The 20,359-nt window shown below is 38.7% G+C and overlaps 1 long non-coding RNA gene across 1 annotated transcript in view; it reads right to left on the minus strand.

The window, feature by feature from the left end:
• Positions 1 to 12,144, minus strand: part of LOC124259618 — a 49,399-nt gene extending 37,255 nt beyond the window's left edge. Inside the window, exon 1 of the long non-coding RNA XR_006893876.1 lies at positions 11,956 to 12,144. This is a non-coding gene — a long non-coding RNA (uncharacterized LOC124259618). The remainder of the gene's footprint in view (positions 1 to 11,955) is intronic.
• Between the last annotated feature and the right edge of the window lie 8,215 nt (positions 12,145 to 20,359).

Consider the following 20,359-nt stretch of genomic DNA (forward strand, 5'->3'; position numbering starts at 1 on the left):
ATATGTAAACCCTTTCACAATGTTTTGTATACCATTCAGTAAGTGAGTAAGTGAAAGCTTAAGCTGAAGTATATCAGGACACATCAGCTTCATCTAGATGCTATATAATGCCGTACATAAGTCACGTTAGTTTCACATCTACTTATCCTTCCCTTTGTGATTGTTATTACAACAAGGGGCGGTGGGGTAGCCTAGTGGTTAAAGCGTTGGCTCGTCACGCCGAAGACCCGGGTTCGAATCCCCACAAGGGTACAATGTGTGAAGCCCATTTCTGGTGTTCCCCGCCGTGATGTTGCTGGAATATTGCTGAAAGCGGCGTAAAACCAAACTCAGTCAGTCAGTCAATCAGTTATTACAACAGATAACATTGGATTATGCTTTTTCGCTATTCATAATGTTATGTTTCGATTTGGAAGTGTCGTGTCAACAGATACGAAATGGCGGTATTAGGAATAAATGGTTGCAGGATCAATGTAAACATGCCACTAATGCATAGGTAATATGCGTCGACACGATGCGTCAGTATTTGCTTTAATATAACTGTGGTATGGTAGGGATGACTGCAGCATCGGATGTCCTCCAGGACTGCTCATCACCGCCTACTTACGTACCTGATGAATGCATCAACATCAACCCTATCTGAGTTCAACACAACTGGGCCAACACATAGTTTAGCTTTAGTTCATATTATGGAAAGGCAATCGGTCACACTTTTGGATATACGTTTATAAACAGTGATACGTATCAAAAACGTTACTTCCATTTTAACAGATTCAGTTTTGTTCTGAAAGGATCATGACAAGCTTACTCGGCCCAACAGTCCCTGTTTGGAAAAAGTATTGGTCGAGAAATGATGATGTTTGTTAAAATTTGTTTAAACATACTTCATGTCCTTGAAGGCCCTCACAGTCGGAACTGATCGTAACTTGATCGACGTCACCGGTAACGAGAGATCAGAATTTTGTACCAGGAAGTGCCACACATTGTTGTTCACTATCGAACAGAATCACATGTGGATTCAGTTACTTCACTGCAAATGACACGTGTCAAACGTAAGCGTCTATTAGTCTGGAAAATGTGGAATCTAAAAGAAAGAAAATTGCCCTTTTTCACATACTGTTTCATAACAGTCAGCAATGGTCAAGCTTTATGGCAGCGATGTGTAAAGTAATGAAGTCTGGACCAGACAATTAAGTGATAGTCTACAGTTTTGGTGGACTTGATCCCAATGAGTTCCAATCAATAAGATACCTACCATTTGATGTCTGCTGGGGATTGAGATATTACACGAAAAAAATCGTTCTCAAAATAATAAATTAAAGTCCCAACCATACATGTACATCTCGGCTCAGAAAACTTATGTATGCCTTGGAACAGTCACCGAACCATATTCTCTGCATCCGAAAGCAAAAAAGTAATTAATGTGAAGTTTCCTTCTAAACATATATCCAAAGACCAACATTATATATGTTACGGTGGTGTATACTGGATTGGGTACTGTGGTAATAGAAGCAACTAACCCTTTCCACATTCTTAAGAAATCTATTCATAAATCAGAGTCGATTGTTTAATCCTGACTACATCATGAGTGTGTATTTGTTTCAGCAGTATTACAGCTGTACTATGTTGTTTGTAAACAACGAATCTGGACCAGACAATCCACAATTAAAAGCTGAACTGATATTTTACATTCTAATAACTTCAAAATATTTGTCACCCAACGCTGGTTTGTACATATCAAAAGCTGCGAATTTCAAATGTATAGGTATATTAGTATCAGCTACATTGGGAAACTTCGACTATTATTAGTGCTTACCTCACAAAGTAATACAAGCGACAACCCGTGTCCATTGCAATAAGAAATGAGTCGATTTTATTATCTCCACTGTATCACCAGCACGCGTGTGTGAATCACTAGATGAAAAAGTGAGATACGGTCTTTGCTCTTTCCGAACATGTGACCATATAAGTATCGATATAACGCCACGCCGGCGACAATCGTCATGGGCATATGTAACGACAAGTTAATTGTCCACATGCAAAACAAAACATATGAACATGTGCCTAAAACCAAATACGGTGACCCGTGAAGATCCGGGCAAGAATTGGTCTTCAGTGACCCATGCTTGTCGTAAGAGGCGACTAACGGGATCGGATGTTCAGGCTCCCTGACCTGGTAAACACATGTCATGTATTCCAATTGCGTAGATCGATGCTCACGATGTTGATCACTGGATTGTCTGGTCCAGACTCGATTATTTACAGGCCGCCGCCATATAGCTCGAATATCGCTGAGTGAAGCGTTAAGCAACAACCACACCAAAAACAAATGCTGAATTTGCTTGGACAAATTTAGAAATGTCCCCCACACGTCCACCATAAAACTCTGGGAAATCATGACTGAGGCCTTAAACCTTTTAACCTTGGTCAAACAACTTTTTGAGTAAAAGTTGTATGGAATCTTCCTGGATTTTCTTTAAAATCTACTTAGAAAGACTATGCCCGATTGTACCCAAAAGGCTTTGAAGTATTAACACCAAATCTCAGCCTAAATGGATGAAGGAATGAAAAAGTTCATCGCATCGATTTCAGACAAACCGGTCAGATTAATATTTTTTTGCGGTCACGTTTACCCGTTTAGTATCACAATAGTTGTGTCACCGCTTAATCCGGAGGTACCAACTGAACTGCTCACCTATGGATAACCAAGTCACATGCTTGTCACATGGACAAAGGCAATTACAAAGATATTTGGAGCAATATTTATTGTGTACATTGCTTTAATCACATGCCATAGCAATTTACAACAAATCTCATGTTTTTATCAACTTATGTGAAATGTCATCACATCATTAAGAATACAAACACATTATGGCACAATATAACACGCACGTGGGATAGGGTTTCTGAGATGAACAAACCAAATATAATCGCTACACATTGTTTGACAAACCTCGACTAAGCGGGAAAGCTGGTGTGAACTTTAATGGGCTTTTATCAACCGCTCAGTGTGATTTGTTCAATATTTGTATAATTGACATTTCCATCGTACACACTACATCCTCAATCGTGTTATATCGGTATTCTCATCATGCAGCCCTGACGCTACAGTGAATGTAGCTTAGAGTGGTTAGAGCGTGAAAAGTCACGTCGATTTCCCCGGGTTCTAAACGTGGGTGATTTAAGGAGTGATTCCGATTCTTTGAGTTCCTCGAGGTGATAAATCTGCTAGTGTTGTTATCAAGTGGGTTATGCAGGAGGGGGTTATGGTTAAAGCAGCCGAAGAGTGAGTGAGTATGAAGCCCATTTAGTCCCCGCCGTGATGTTGCTGGAATATTTAAAAGCAATATTCCAAAGCAATATCACGACAATGGACACCAGAAATGGGTTTAATATTCCACATTGTGCCCAGATGTATGGGGGAATCGAACCCTGTTCTTTAGCGTGACGAGCGGACGTTTAACCATCAGGATACCCTTACTGCCCCTTATACATGCAGATTCGGGTTAGTATTTGTCTTCAGCAACCCATGCTAGTCGTAGGAAGTGGCAAACGGGATGGTCAGGCTCTTCGACTTGGTTGACTACGTGTCATTGTATCTCAACTGGGTAGGGGCGGTGGGGTAGCCTAGTGGTTAAAGCCTTGGCTCGTCACGCCGAAGACCCGGGTTCGAATCCCCACATGGGTACATTGTGTGAAGCCCATTTCTGGTGTCCCCCGCCGTGATGTTGCTGGAATATTGCTAAAAGCGGCGTAAAATCAAACTCAGTCAGTCAGTCAACTGGGTAGATCCACGCCCACGCTTTTGATCCCGGGGTTGTCGGGTACAGACTCGATTATTTACAGACCGCCGCCATATAGCTGGAATATTGCTTAGAGCGGCGTAAAACAACATACTAACATACTTAACATATATCTCTCTGCGCTCTCTGTGTTTTTGTCTTTCAAGTTGTTATGTTTTGTCTGATTCGATCACAGAGTCAATATTTCAGCCAGCCAGTTACTAGAAGTTTTAACCGCTCTTCATGGGATTTAATGTACACAAGTCAGTAAGCACGTTTCGACACTCCTGACATAATGGGAGCATGTATTCGTTTCAAATTTCACATATAGCGAGTAAAGGTTGTCGAGTCATGTATGTTATTCCACGGGTTTATCATCTCATTTCCCTGCACGTACACCGCTTGCTGTTAAGAAACACCACACCACGTATAAACAAGCCATAGAAGGAACATAGCACTGCTGCATTCACAAATATACTTTCCTTTAGTGCTTCGTAAGTGAATGTAATCTGGGAACTATTCTCAGAATTACACGGGATGGGAGTTAATGCACACACTTACCACTCAGTAGTGGATGCTGGCCCACTTAATTTAAGCTATATGGTGGAAGTATTGCATGCCGATATTCTCAATCCACAGCAAATTCCAAAGCATTACTTTCTGTCAGGTTACGAGCGGTATAGGCTGGCGGTGGTATCAAATCACACATTCTTGTCGTTGTTTCAACTAGTTTCTGACGCATTTCCCAATTTGAAAATGATGTCCGATGGATCTCCTTCTTTCGACTTTTGTGTGGTTGACTTTTTCACTCTTGTTTTTCATTTTAATTTCATTTTAATTTTTTTTTTCGTGGTTTGGTTGATTGGTTGGTTGTTTAACGCGACACTCAGCACTATTTCAGTTATATGGTGGCGGCCTGTAAATAAACGATTCTGGACCAGACAATCCAGTGATTAACAACATGAATATCGATCGACGCAATTGGGATCCGATGATATGTGACAATCAAGTCAACGAGCCTGACCACCCGATCCCGTCAGTCGCCATTTACAAGCATGGGTTGCTGAAGACCAATTCTAGCACGGATCTTCACGTGTATTATTTTTTTGACGGGGTTGGAGGTGACCTTTGCTGTTGGCCCTTTGGGTCATTTGGTCTGTTTTGTTTGCAGTCAGCGATACCAGTTGTACGAGAGAGGTGTTTAATGCCCTACATCATTAGAACTGATCTACGCATATGGGATGTGACAGCTTGCAACAACCAACTCAGTGAATCGAACCACCCGATCCCGTTAGTCGCTGCCTAAAACAAACATGGGATGCTTAATACCAATTCTTCGATGTACATAGGTGTTTGCATAATACCAACGACAATTACCCGAAAATTGAAATATATCCACCGCAAATGCAGCACTCATGTCCATTAGCTACATACATATGGAACAACTATAGCATTCCGTAACAATGATGTGTTAACTAAGGCAGCTTGATACACACGCAGCGCAGAATTGGGGTGAAAATGTCAGGGTTAACTCTGGTCTTAGAGGGTAACTGAATTGATGACAAGCCAGTGGACAGGTCTAGCCCTGGACACGGCAGCATCATTTCGGTCCTTCCTCCCACATCAAGCAGATACGCTGTGATACTCGAAAACTGAATGTGTCTCTCAAGTTGATGCTAAATAAATATCTGGGCGAGTAGAAGATAAAATTATTCAGTACTATGTGAAATTGAAGGTGAGGAACTAAATCGAGATTATTAACTGGGGCAAAACTCACATTCTCTGTGCGTGTGTGTGTATGCGTGCGTGTGCGTGCGTGCGAGTGTGTGTGCGTGCGTGCGTGCGTGCGTGCGTGTGTGTGTACTCGTACTAGTCCGGTCTTATGCCGGTTTCATAGTGCTCCCCAATGCCATGGAGCCTCAGTGTTTGATGAACATCCCGCTCAAACACAGTCTTAATTGAAACCGAGCCGACCACTCTTTCATTTTGCCCCTTAGTGTCCGATGCGTCAATGAGATCAATCCCCTGACCTTCCGTCCCTCTGGCTTTCCGTCCGACCAAGGAGGGGGTCTCAACTACCTGACGTTCATTAGATATATACCAGCGGAGGTCCGAAATGAACTTTACAGGGGCTGGGAAAGTGAATCATCTGTAACAAACAATAATACAGTATCCAGGATTCCCCAATGTTTTTCATACGCTATTGACAGGTGCTCTTTTGACTAGGGTAAGTAGCCGTCGTTGTTCTAGAAACTTCCAAGAGATTAACGATGGGTGTGTTTTTATGACAGTTTATGTGTCGAGTCTCTAAACATCAATAACCAATCATGTATCATTTTCTTTCATGTTTTTTATCATGTTCAAAAAGGTCATTTTTGCAGTGTGTGTCATGTGTGCATTACAAACATATGTGTTTTCACATGTTGCCACAAGATGAAGTTGACTTTCAAAGAAACGGTTACAAACGAACCAATACAAGAAGCCTGTTGCCAAGAGAGGAATGGAATACTCAGAGGAGTCTTTAACGTAATTATATAATACAACAATGATATTTAAAATGTAACAGAATATTTTACAAAATGTAATCCCAGGAGGAACCTTAAATACCGTTTAAGTATTTGTATAAAGACTTGATATGTTTGAAATCCTAGACGCGAGAATTATATTTTTTGAATGTCTGTGTTTGTACTCTGAGAGTTGTATTATGAGTATTTGGTAAAAAGTCCAAATATATGCATTCATTTCTTCGTAATGTAATTACACGTGTTTCTGGGTCTTTTTACAGAATTCCGCAGTTATATTGCTGTAATATTGCTAAATACTAAGCCCACTCACTCACTTAGGGGTGGGTATTGCAGAGAATTTTCATATTGCGAAAGCATGTATTGCGATATGTATTGCAATATATTGCATGAAGTATTTTTAAACAAAAAACTACATATAATCGAGTTACTGCTTGATTTATAGAGCAAAAACACAACAAAATCACTATGTCCATTAATTAAGCTTTAATAACAAATTTTAATCATGATAGAATAAAAATGTGAAGAATATTTGGCACAAATAAAACAAGGAAATATCCGAAGATTTCCGAGTGTTACGACGTTTTCCGAATACATGTCAAAATACCGGTTTTCGATCAGCGTCACAGAATAAATAGTATATTACCATACACGCCAAAATTCTTCTCTACATGATTGAGATGCTCTTTATGCTTACATTCAGCCTATTGTTCTTCTTGTCATGTTCCCGACTATAACTATTCTAGGTCGAATATCTGGCATGATCTGCATAAATGACGTGAAGCCCTTATCAATTGACAGACAAGATTTTATTCATCCCAATCCCCCCTGGAACTCGGAGATGACAGATACGATTGCATTTGGATTCACCCATGTTGTTTAAACAGACTTATAATGGTTACATGACTAGAAACATGTTCTCGGGAGATTTCAAGATCAGACAGGATCGGCCTGGGATCGATTCGATACCCTCCCTTAAAGGAACAGTCTCACTGATGTCTGTGTCGAGCGGCAAGCACTGGCTGCTCTCTACAGCAGTAGTAGTAGTAGTAGTAGTAGTAGTAGTAGTAGTAGTAGTAGTAGTAGTAGTAGTAGTAGTCTTATATATTCATTGATTTGTTTGTTTGTTGTCAAACGCCGCACTCATTAATATTGCAGCGATAGTAGTAGTAGTCGTAGTAGTAGTAGTAGTAGTAGTAGTAGTAGTAGTCGTATATTTATTAATTTGTTCGTTGTCAAACGCCGCACTCATTAATATTGCAGCGATAGGTAGTAGTAGTAGTAGTGGTAGTAGTAGTCGTAGTAGTAGTCGTATATTTATTAATTTGTTCGTTGTCAAACGCCGCACTCATTAATATTAGTAGTAGTAGTAGTAGTAGTAGTAGTAATAGTAGTAGTAGTAGTAGTAGTAGTAGTAGTAGTAGTAGTAGTCGTATATTTATTAATTTGTTCGTTGTCAAACGCCGCACTCATAGTAATATAGCATATAGTAGTAGTAGTAGTAGTAGTAGTAGTAGTAGTAGTAGTAGTAGTAGTAGTAGTAGTAGTAGTAGTAGTAGTCGTATATTTTTTAATTTGTTCGTTGTCAAACGCCGCACTCATTAATATTGCAGCGATAGGTAGTAGTAGTAGTAGTGGTAGTAGTAGTCGTAGTAGTAGTCGTATATTTATTAATTTGTTCGTTGTCAAACGCCGCACTCATTAATATTGCAGCGATAGGTAGTAGTAGTAGTAGTAGTAGTAGTAGTAGTAGTAGTAGTAGTAGTAGTAGTAGTAGTAGTAGTAGTAGTAGTCGTATATTTATTAATTTGTTCGTTGTCAAACGCCGCACTCATTAATATAGCAGCGATAGGTAGTAGTAGTCGTAGTAGTAGTAGTCGTAGTAGTAGTAGTCTTAGTGGTATTCTTAGGTGTAGTGGTAGTGCTAGTGCTAGTGGTAGTAATACATTAAATAAGTTTGTACTACATGGCATGAAGTGTGGGCCTGTAATGAGTTATTGCGTGAGAGCGTGAGTGAGTGAGTTACTGAGTGCGTGAGTGAGTTGCTAAGTGTGTGAGTTAATGAGTGAGTGAGTTATTGAGTGAGTGAGTTACTGCGTGAGTGCTGAAGGTTACGTGACTGAGTGACTGGTGAAGGGTATAATGAGCGTAATCAACTCCGGATGTAATACAGACGCGTACAGTACATAATCGAAGGCTGAGTCAATTTCAACCTCTCAGCAAGAATCGTTAACAAAGGTGTCTACTTGATGTCGATATGAGGAAATGAAAAGTCTATCTCTGCAGGACATCAGCGGATTGATAAGATCATGTTCACATGTGGATTAGAAATAGCTTATTGATTTATGGAACTACTAATGCACTCGAAATATATCAGATATAAAACCTGTCATAATAAATATGTTCTAACAACACTATAAACGCGAAACTCAATTTTCATAATCATGTACGAATATGGCTAGATTATGAGTTTATGAACAACTATTCATTGGGCGTAATTCTATCTGCTCGCAAAACTGTGACCATATTCCGCCCTACGGTGCCAGCGGTCATAACCACACGCAAAGGCAAGGCAAGATTCACCTCAACAAACACGGGAACATGTGGTATAACTCAAAATAAGGAATTGCATCAGACATCATTTGGTCACTGATGCGTCCGAAATGCAACGTCCACAGCGTTTCTACAATGAAACGTATTGATGATGAAACCGCATTTGAGCAAATGAGAATGCTTGGTTGTATCAAAGGTTGACACACAAATCTAAGCTCCCACGAGACGGACTACTATTAATGGGAAAAAGGACTTTAAGCGAGTGGGCAGCAGCAAAGTAACGATGCACGATAAAGGTCGTGCAAAAAGAGTATTTTGGAAACAGTGACATTATATAAATGTTTTATTTAGATGTCTTTGTATTTTCGATCCCGCTTATGGCTACCGTTGTATATGTTGAAAATGTCAGTACTAATACACATATACTTCAGAGGACTTATTGGAAATCTAATGACAGCTTAGAATAGCTGCCCATTATGAACTACAAGAATGATTACTGAAGATTGGACACTATATATTCAGGTCATTGCTGTACTTCTAATTGTGTTCTCGGTCTGTCTCTCATAAACACACGGTCCGTATGGAACCACCAGGGAGTATATGTTTATTGTTGAACGTTACAGCAATATTCCATCTATATGGCGTCGTTCTGTAATTAACACAATCTGAGTCAGACAAGCCCGATCTATTCCAACTGATACTTACCACGCAGAATGTACAGAACAAACGTGTTTAGGCAATAGCTATATGCACTGAGCTACATATGGAATATCCCAATCCCCATTGCACAAAACATACATCGAATATCCCAATTTCCATTGTACAAATCATACATCGACTATCTCAATCCCCATTGTACAAAATACAAATCGAATATCCCAACCGCCATTGAACAAAACATACATTGTATATCCCAATTCCCATTGCACAAACCATACATCGAATATCCCAATCCCCATTGTGCCAACAATAATCGGATAAAGAACTCTAGCTATCAGCCAATCCTACTGTTGTTTCTGTTCTACCCACACGGGGTTCACATCTCGTTCACATCCAAAAATATATTTATACATTTCACAGGTAACATGGACTATTTATAATACGATTTATAATTTTGGACACGATCCAACGTGCATGCATACTCGAATACATTGATATAGAAGTCGTGCATTGATGTCTGAATATATTGTACAAAGTGAATTTGAGGATTATTTTTATGAACATGTATAACAATAGGCATCGTTAGGCACGGTTAATGAAAGACGACCTTTGTAATGGTTTACTCACGTTCTCGAACAAGTGTTCCTAATTTGTCTGTCCTCACTTACATGCTTATGGGAAATGTAAGCGTTGCATTTGTGGTTACTATGAAACCTTATCCCGTGTCTTATATAGATCAGTGAATAGAAATTTAAATGACGACTGTCTCTGTACCAAGCTGTCTATAAGAAAGATCGTTTCAATAGAGTAATCCTGAAATGTCCCTCCATTCGAGCTGCATACCGTCAGCTTCAGGTTATGAAATCAGCACTTCTCAGTTCTTAAGGTACTCTAGACTGTAACATGTTAGTAATACTTCCTGGAAAGACAATTTGCTAACAGCACTGCTTTACGATAATTGTTGCGAATAAAATATCATAGTTGAGTCATTACAAATATGTTATGGTGGACATTGAGAGGAAGATATTGGACACGACATGCCGTTTGTCATGGAGAACATTTTAGTTATGTAACATAAGTTCCGGAAGAGCAAAAGGTGCTTACACTTAACACCTAGTCTCATCACTCATCTTCGGTGAAACACTCACAGAAGTGTGAGTAATATGTTCCCTTTTACGAATTATGGAATCTGTTCTGACAGATATTTGAGATTGATTGTCATTATATGGCATTGGCTTTTAGAATGAATATTTGACATCAGTTAAGAGGACGTAATAGGGTTTAGCATTAATGCCGGCATAAATACTTTGTAATCATATTTTTTAAACCCAATGTTCGACACATTGTCAATGAAACGTTTATATTAACATGTTATTGAAAATTCTCTGACGCCAGTCGTTAATAAAACATATGCATGTATTAAAGCTCAGTGAGAACGATCACCGGTTACTGCAACCTTCCTAACGCATTGTAACAGACTACGTTAAAGGTATCAATATACTACTGGCAGCGACAAGGTTCCCAAGAACACTCGCGTCATGTGCTTGTCCCACCTGGCGGGAACTGTAACCTTTCGGTGACGTCTTTATAGACGCTGACATTTGTTGGTAGACCAACACGCCTACAACCAACTATTAAATGAAACTGTTTCACTTTCCCTGTCCAAGTACCACATGTATAACTCATTAAGTGTCTGGAGAAATGAAAACCAGGATGGTTCTTATGTTGTATTACTGCCTAAAAAAGTGATTTTTGGCAAATATAAAACATTACAATTGAATACACATGTACAAGAAAATGACAGAATGATCAACGAAAAAGGAATTGTAATGGATTGAAGTGATTTGCGTTATACAAAATGACGCTTTTGATCTTCCCTTTATACATAATTACTTTAAAGCACACATTTCTACTGAATGTAAACAAACTATCACTCCGTCGAGACGAAACGAAAGTGCAGAAAATGTTTGACAATGTTCATATACCTGGTATAACGTGTAACGTTAGTCGGATTCAGCAACAATTCAATCTTTGGAAGCTTAAAATTATTCAAAACAATTACGACACTGCACTTCAAGAGGCAATTTTTCGACATGAAACGACGTTTTGAAAAATTAAGTGCACCTGGACTTCATAACCATGTATCCCATATCTAGCATACACAGGTACTTTAGCGACTATGTGATTTGCCGTAACATTGTTTTAATCAATGTGATACCCAATAATATCATTAATATTATTTAAAAACAGCACGCGCCGGTGAGTCTACTTAATTGTAAAATTAAAAATAAAAAATTAAAACACAAAGCTTTGTTCAACTGTGTAACGCTGTTTCGCTTGACTAAAAAAAATCAGGTAATGGTAGAGTGAAGATGAGCTAAGTTTTAATCTTGTTGGCTTTTAGAAGAAAAACATCCAAAGAAGTTTGTTATTCCTACCTTTATGCGTGTAGAGCTCCTTCCTGTTAAGAGTAGGACTGTCGCTCCTGCTATGAGTTGTGCTGTTGCCACGATCGACTTAATAATTTATAGCCAGTCTCTCTCGCTTGTTGCTGATTGTGCTTCTCTCTCGCTCTCCAACACCCACCTATAGTAAGCCCACACTCTTGTGATAAACTCCGCAACACTCCCTGGTATCTCCGGTCTTAGGAATTGATTTGACGAAAGCCAGAAGTCACGTGACTGTTGACTCTCAGTCGGGTAAACCAATACCCGACCAGGGCACCCACCAGAGGTTGGTGAGAGAGTCACATGAGGAATGTTTTATGTTTTATGGAATTAGACACTGTTTTCTTTGCGATCTGTCAATAAGGGCGCGATAGTTGACATCTGTCATTGCAAATGGGTTGGTCGAAGTATAGGAGACTCACTTAATGAGTGGTGTGTGTGACAGATCGTCAGATTCATATCGGATAATGTATTGGGTTTCGTTCATTCTTAGTAATACATTGTAAGTGGAGAGTTGTATCGTGATCTTTGCTTTTGGTCTATTAAATAATGTTTAATCCATATTGACCTCGTCGTTCTCAAATAGCTTACACTTCTCCTGTAATAGGTTTAACAGGTGAGACGAATAAACATACAAGTTCATCAAGAATCGAGTATTTGTCCCCGAGTGAGTGCGTATGGTTTTACGCCGCTTTTAGCAAGATCACAGCTATATCAGGACGGGGACACCAGAAATTGGCTTCAAACATTGTACCTAGCGTGACCACCGGACGCTCTAACCATTAGGCTACCCCTCCACCCCCTTTGCCCTTGAATTAGCTTCAGTAACATAATTGCCACTCATCTATTGCAATGAAATACACAATACAAGTAACTTTTATGTTCCTAATCTAATTAACTGACAAAGGATCCTGATCATGTGTAGAAAGCTTCACAGACGTTTTGTAAATATGGCTCACAAATAGGCTCCTTATGATCGGAAGATCTTGTTCATTTTGGTCAGTGCCAACGAAGACATATTGTGCCATTTGTTTTATACACCGAATAAGCACTTGACCACGGCTCCTTAGACCCGTGAAGATCAGGGCTAGAATCGGTCTTCAGCAAACCATACTTGTCGTAAGAGTCGACTAACGGGGTCGGTTGGTAAGGCATGTGGTTCCCACATGTCATCGTATCCCAATTGCGTAGATCGATGCTCATGCTGTTGATCACTGGATTGTGTGGTCCAGACTCGATTATTTAAAGACCACCGTCATTTAGCTGTATCATTGCTGAGTGCGGCGTTAAACAACCAACCAGCCAGCCAAGTCGCATTAGCCTGTACCCACTCAAAAATCTTGCAGTAGATAGATGAACCATTTTGACTTGTGAACACATAAGGAGAAGTATTCACATTTTACAGTAACTTTTAACGTAACGGGAGACTCGTATAAAACGTGGATGATAATTATTGGCACACTGTAGTTGTGTAGCATTGGAAGACTTGAAAGCTCCTTTGATACTGCACCACATATATAGAGGGATTATTGTTATTGCAGTGGAAATGTGTCAAGATATTCTTGTAGGTGATATTGGCAATAAATAAAGCCACAAAATACGTTCCATATTCAATTGATTTAACACTTCAAACTGTATCATGAACGTGTGTTTATGAATCGTACAAAGTCAACTTATGCTATCGCCGGTGGGTAGAGCCAAGTCAAGTGTAGACCTAATATTTGTCTGATACATGTATTGACGGGACTGTCTTTCCATATAAATCAATAGACAATTTGTATGTATGGTCAAACAAAAAGCATTCTGCATAACAAATAAGAAACAGCTAATGTTGTTTGCTTGTTTATAAGCACGTTTCCAACTACATGACGGCAATTCAAAAAATATGTGAGTCTGGACCAGACAATCCAGTGAATGACATGATGACCATCGATCTTTTCAATAGGGATAGGATGACATGTGTCAACCAAGTCGGTGAGCCTGGATACCAATCCCTTTAGTCGACTGGGTTGCTTATGATCAATTCTAACCCGGATCTTCACGGGGACAAGCATTGTTTGCTGAAGACCAAAGCTAAACCGGATTTTCAAACGGGACAGGCATTCTAACCTAGATCGTCGATAGTGGAATGGATTAATGACTTCTACCGATAGTTTAGAGCTGCACCGATGTTCATTTCGTTTTTCCATGACGTTGTAAAGATTTAACACTAGCTTTATCGGTGATCTTTCATCGCTGAGATATTGAACGAGATGTTACTATGCCAAACACATTCTATAAATATAACAATGCCAAATACGATTTGTGAGACATTTGTTACGAATATCAAAATATCAGAGATGACTCCAAAGTGTTAGATAATCAATATCTGAGCTCAGATATAGTGCAAAAGCGATGACATGTCAACGACATCACAGGTCACGCGGTATAATTATACAATAAATACATCAAGATGACAAATACAACCGGTATCAATATGTGATTGATAGCAACGATATGTGAAATGACGTTAACGAAACACCACACAAGAGACACCAAACATTGGATGTTAACTGGAATATCTGAATGTCGACTATTTTGAATGAATATCACACCTTGATAACAGAATATGAAATGTAACAATCAGGAAACACAAACGACATAAGTCAAAGATAGCAACAACATCCATAAAATCAAGTCCAAAATTGATAAGTTTGTAAGAAGATAAGTGGATTGCAGAATGAAGTTTTCCAGGCTGAGTAAAATACATCCAATCTAAATTTAAACAAAAAGTAGACAAAGATATATTTCAACCATCCTAACAGATGTCCATTATTACAACTAGATATGATAATTCTAATTATATTTGAAGATAACATCGCTGTTATGTGGGGAAAAAGAATTCATACAGCGATATTTGGGGAACAATGTGATGGCAAAGATAGGTATTTGTCAGATGTGGCAACGATATGTTTAAAGTTTGTATGGGGATTTCCCTTTCCTATAGCCAATATGAATTTAACCACCTTGATATCCAATAGGCGACAGTAGCGAATTATATTCATAGACAAGTGTAATGTATATCTACTTTTATCAGTTTTCCTTGCGATGGGACGTTAACTTATTCATCCAACAAGATATCAGACAGGCTGCTTCTCTTTGGCTCCGCTTTGAATGCATAAACCATATTGGCAGGGCTACCGTGTGTGTTTTGGGGGATGAGTTAATTGTAAGTTGAACTTATCAGACAGCGGTAAAGAATGTTATCACAAAGGTTCGTTCATGGAACATGCAAACAGTGGTGTATGCCCAACAACGAGAGACGTCGGATTATTTTGACAAATATTAAGCCAAACCACAGTGCCTGAGTTACCGATCCATTTTAGTCAACATTCACAAGCATAATCGCTTGGGAATAGTTCTACCCATAAATTCCGTTAATTCTATGCAAGGGATATATATCACATCTATATACAATTATTTATACCGTCAAAGACAGCCACAAAACAAGTTACATTTACCTTAAAGTGCAAAATAGCAATGTTAATTACCGGTATATGGTTGGCTCGCAATCGGTGATGACACCAGGTGTTCGATAAAGGGTAAGCACGCCCTGCCCTAAATTTCTCAGATAATTGACGTGGACAAATTTTGTAAATATCCTGAAGAAGACAAAGTCTTGCATTAAAGACCATTAACAGCTGCGCTACCTTCAGTGCCGTTGGTGAAAATGGAAACGGTCTCGCCCTCCTTTTCAGACAGGCCTTGGGCAACACCTTGACAACCGGTGATTTATGACAACGTCGATGAAATTAGTCCAAAGAGGTTTGAAACGTATATTATCCGACCAAGCAATGCTGGTCCCTGTAGTTCAAATACAAATCATTCCGTATTATCATGTAATTTCTTTCAAGTCCATAACGAACCAGTCAGTGCTCATTTAGAATCCCAAATGCATTTTTTGCAATCAGAGATTTGCTATCTGTTCACAAATACTGAAGCGATATTACGTTACCGCATTGCGTATAACGTTTACAATGCCATTACAAGAGCTGAGAGGTTTTTTTCATTTGACACGGATACGAGTATGAATATCCCTAATGGTTTGGCGTTTTCAATTAAAACATTTTCTTTCATGTACAAAAAGTGATAATTGTCCATATATTCTCATTTCCCCAAACGTCAAACACGATCACAGCAAGGCATATATGCTCAAGAGCTGTAACGATGAAGGAAGCAGTAATGATCGACTGAAACACCATAGTTACCAACTGAGGACGGATTATCTGCAAAGAGATACACGTCATATAAGTATTGTACACATCAATAAAACCCATTTCAAAATAGCATAAGCATCGTCTCAGAAGAAAATAACTATCAAGATCATCTCGAAGTTGTTCAGGTTCCTGTATTGACAAAACAGCATTATTCTTGAGTGGGAACAATTCTGTAATCTGCCGCGCCCTGCCACTTAAATGCAACGGAGCGTCATGGTTTTCCCGACAGTTACCATAGTAACGTCATGCACACGCATTGTTGCTCCGTATGGCACCGTAGGCATGGTCGATTACAAATACATTCCATTTTTCCATATCTGTCAAAATAATACCCCAATATGTTTTGGAGTGATTTCAAGTTGTTGTCCAGTTTTAAAGCTAGAACACGTCGGATTAAAAGCTTTTACTGTTTTCGTATGATAGTAATGATCTTTAATGTGATGTTAAGTTCACCATTACAATTGTCATGCGTCGCAAGTATGCGTAATAGTTCCCTCTTACAAAATACTGTGTGACAGTAAAAGATTTATTATCGGATTTCTATTCTCATTCGTCTGGTAAAGATACCGACAATCAAAATTAAGTACTTGTTTTGACTGACAACCGCATCGCCATTAGGCGACAGACAACATATACAATCTAAAACCGCACAGTTTACTGCGTCTGAAACCTTTTTATGTACTTGTATATCAGGTTAAATGTTTTTACAGAAATAGCGTCATTCAAGTCCTTACGATCACAATTGGACATTTGAAATATAATTCAACTTATTTTGTAAAATGATGTTTTTCTGAAACACAGAAATATAAACAAGACGATTATTTTCGTGATAGTGAATGAATGAATGAATGAATAATTAGTGAACAACTATCACGGCGATATGTTGATAAGAAATCTCGATTGTATGATTTCAGAATAGCTCATGATATTTATCGTGTTAGGAATCAATATCAGATATTGGTGATACCAGGTATCCTCTAGAACCCAACAAACACGCGCACACACACACACACGCACAGACACACACATGCAAAGGCAAGTAAGTTTTTCACGTGAAAGAAAACGCACAGCGTGTACTCAAAAGAGATACAACTGTGATGCAGTTGATATTACCTGTATTTTGAAATGAAATAACATGAATGTGGCAAATGAAACATCCAAAGTCATCAACGATACAATGTATCACAAGGTCGTGCAGAATGTCAAACATGAGACATCAAGAAGCCTACCACGAACTTCAATGGACCGCCCTTGCATGCGAATGGACACGCGTGTCTCTAACCTGAAGCCCGAAAAGGACATTAGTAAACAGTTATTATCACTCATAGAACAAATATAACATATAATTGTCATGTCAGAAATATCCCGCGAACTGACAACAGTGTAATACAGAATTTTTCCAACGGGTCTTTGATTGATGACATTAAATAGTAATCTGATCGCAGAATATGGCCAAAAACGACACTTTTCACATCTGCTAAATTTAACTGTGTATGAACAACCTGAGAGGAAGGACTCAAGTTGTTTAAATACAATTAACTGAAAGGCCAATGCCGTTGCGGAGATCATACTCCGAAATAAGGAATTTTAAACACGCAAGCAAATCGTCAAACAAATAGTATGTGACAAATTGTCAAAACGCCCGAATTATTATTCAGCTGTCAATATTCAAAAGCATTATTTGTCTAGGGTAGTGTCGATTGAGCGATTCCGACAACACCATAGCCATGTGTCGAATAATGACCAAAGACCTGTAAATCAAGAAAACACGTGGTACAATAATGAGCTGCATCTGACCTCATTTATATATCTGACCCATCAAATGACCTAATCGTGTCCCCCATAAAATGTTTGGAGTGTAAATTAGGCCCTAGAAGTTGGAACATTGGATATATTAAAATCTGTACATCACTTCATAACTGAAAGCAATCGATTTGTAAATGCTTAGGCAAGTTTTGTATGATTATGACTGCAAAATCTAAAAAGCTGGAACTCTTGTATGCCTGTGCGTTTACCTCCATTGCAGCACTTATCATCATATTTTACCTTTGCTTCATTTGTTTATGAACACATGCTTATTTATCATGAGTTGTTAATTATTTTCGTTTACTTGTAACCACCACGATTTTGGAATTGTTATGTTGCTGGGGCGGTATTTATATAAGTATAACAATTCTTGTTTACCAACCCAGTTTTCTGAAAATAAATATGTTTAAACCGACATTGATCAAACAACATTGAGCAAGAGTTGTATGACACCCTTTGAAATCTAAAGATTTTGTTTGATTGAACTTCACATGTTTTGAAATGCAGACACCATATTCTGGAGTGTCTGGGGTTATTATCAGCCAAAACATCTCAACTTCATCCAATTTGACTTTGTCAGAAAATATTCTAAAACTGCTTGTTATCATAAACTGTCGGGCCAAAAGAACGTGTACATGTGTTCAATATGGCTTGACACAAACATTACGAAACGTTATAAAACTGTTAAATAGGCAGAAAAGCGGCGCCGAAGCATTCCAAACCTATAACCCCCGACATTTAATACCTGTATCAAATACATCATCATCGAATAACCATTTTTGTTTTCGTTTTCACTCACGATCGAACGTATGCATATTTCTTTTGCCCTGCAGTTTAGATCTTGACTTCTTTCCATAGAAGAGTTAATGTAACAGTAATACCGTCGTGATATTGTCTGTAGCACGTCTGCAGCAATCTCCCAATTCCCAATGCATCTGCCTGGGGTCTAATTGCAATCATCGTCAATTGCGTCGGACGCCGATTTGTACTGGCAGGTCTATAGCAAGGATCAACCACTCCATTTCAGGTAAAAGGAATCCTGACCGCCAAAGTGATATAGATGTAAGGCTATCGACTTCAAACGAATTCCCCCCATTACCACAGAAGTGTGATACAACATGTAAGGGGGTAACAATAGTCACCATTTATCAATGTATGACAGATCCAATATAAGGAGGTCATTTGTCGGAAATGATCCTAGTCTTTCACAGAAACTGCTATGTTAAGTTCCTGTAGTGCAATGCACGGCACGTAATTACTTCATTTCCGTTCATCAAATGCATAACACGACCAGAACGTAATACTTCAATTTAATCTGGTTGGTTGTTTAATGCCGTATTCAGCAATATTAACACTGTATAGCGGCGGTCTGTAAATAATCGAGTCTGGACCAGACGACCCAGTGATCAACAGCATGAGCATCGATCTACGCATTTGGCCTCGAATTTAAAGATCCGATACCAGGTCAATTTGTCTCTTAAATTTTGTTTGAAACTAATTCGTCTTATAAAGAGTAAATTCTTATTTTTTCGGAGTACTATCGACAAGGGTAATAAATCTTTTATGATCATTGTGCATGATGTCAATAACAGTCTGATGAAAGCTTTTCTGTCGGACTGAGAAATGCCATCCCAAATATGTCATATGTTTATATTCCCGGCAACGTATTCGTCATAATATGTCTACAGATACGCACATTTACTTTATGGAGAAAGCTCTCCAAGACAATATTAAGTAAAATATTGAAATAATGGTACATATGGATTTGCACTTGGAAACAAAGTAAGGTCGTTTAGTCAGTACACATACTTCAAGAGCCGGTATACAAGCCTGTAGTCTTTACGGAGATGGATCAGAAATGGAATACGTTTCTTTTTCACAATCCTAGTTTAAATGTTATAACGGAACAACACGTCCCGTCGTAAGTTTGACCTGTTGAATGTGCCCACTACATGTATGTAACACTTTGACATGATTTGATCAAGGCTTATATATGATAAGAACTTTTTCTTTTGTGCATTCTTACATTTACATTTTATCCAACTAGTTTTATCTTTCTTCCACCCAACAATCTTTCTTGTTTGTCGTTAATGTCGCTGATGATGTCGAATGCTGGCAGGTTTGTCTTATGATCATGGAAAGTGTTTTTTTATTTCAGTTTAGTCTTACTTGTCATGAGGTAACCATGCCCAACATGTACCTTACAACGTTTTGTTGTCTTCAGAGTACAATGGAGCCACGTCATATAACTATCTTTCAGCGTCCTCTATTTCCTGTGCAATGTAACATATGTTATATTTGGAATTACAGTTTTGTTTTGTTTTCGTTTGTTT

Source organism: Haliotis rubra, unplaced genomic scaffold, assembly GCF_003918875.1.
Source record: "Haliotis rubra isolate DU_JTF1 unplaced genomic scaffold, ASM391887v1 Scf73, whole genome shotgun sequence".
NCBI lineage: Eukaryota > Metazoa > Mollusca > Gastropoda > Lepetellida > Haliotidae > Haliotis > Haliotis rubra.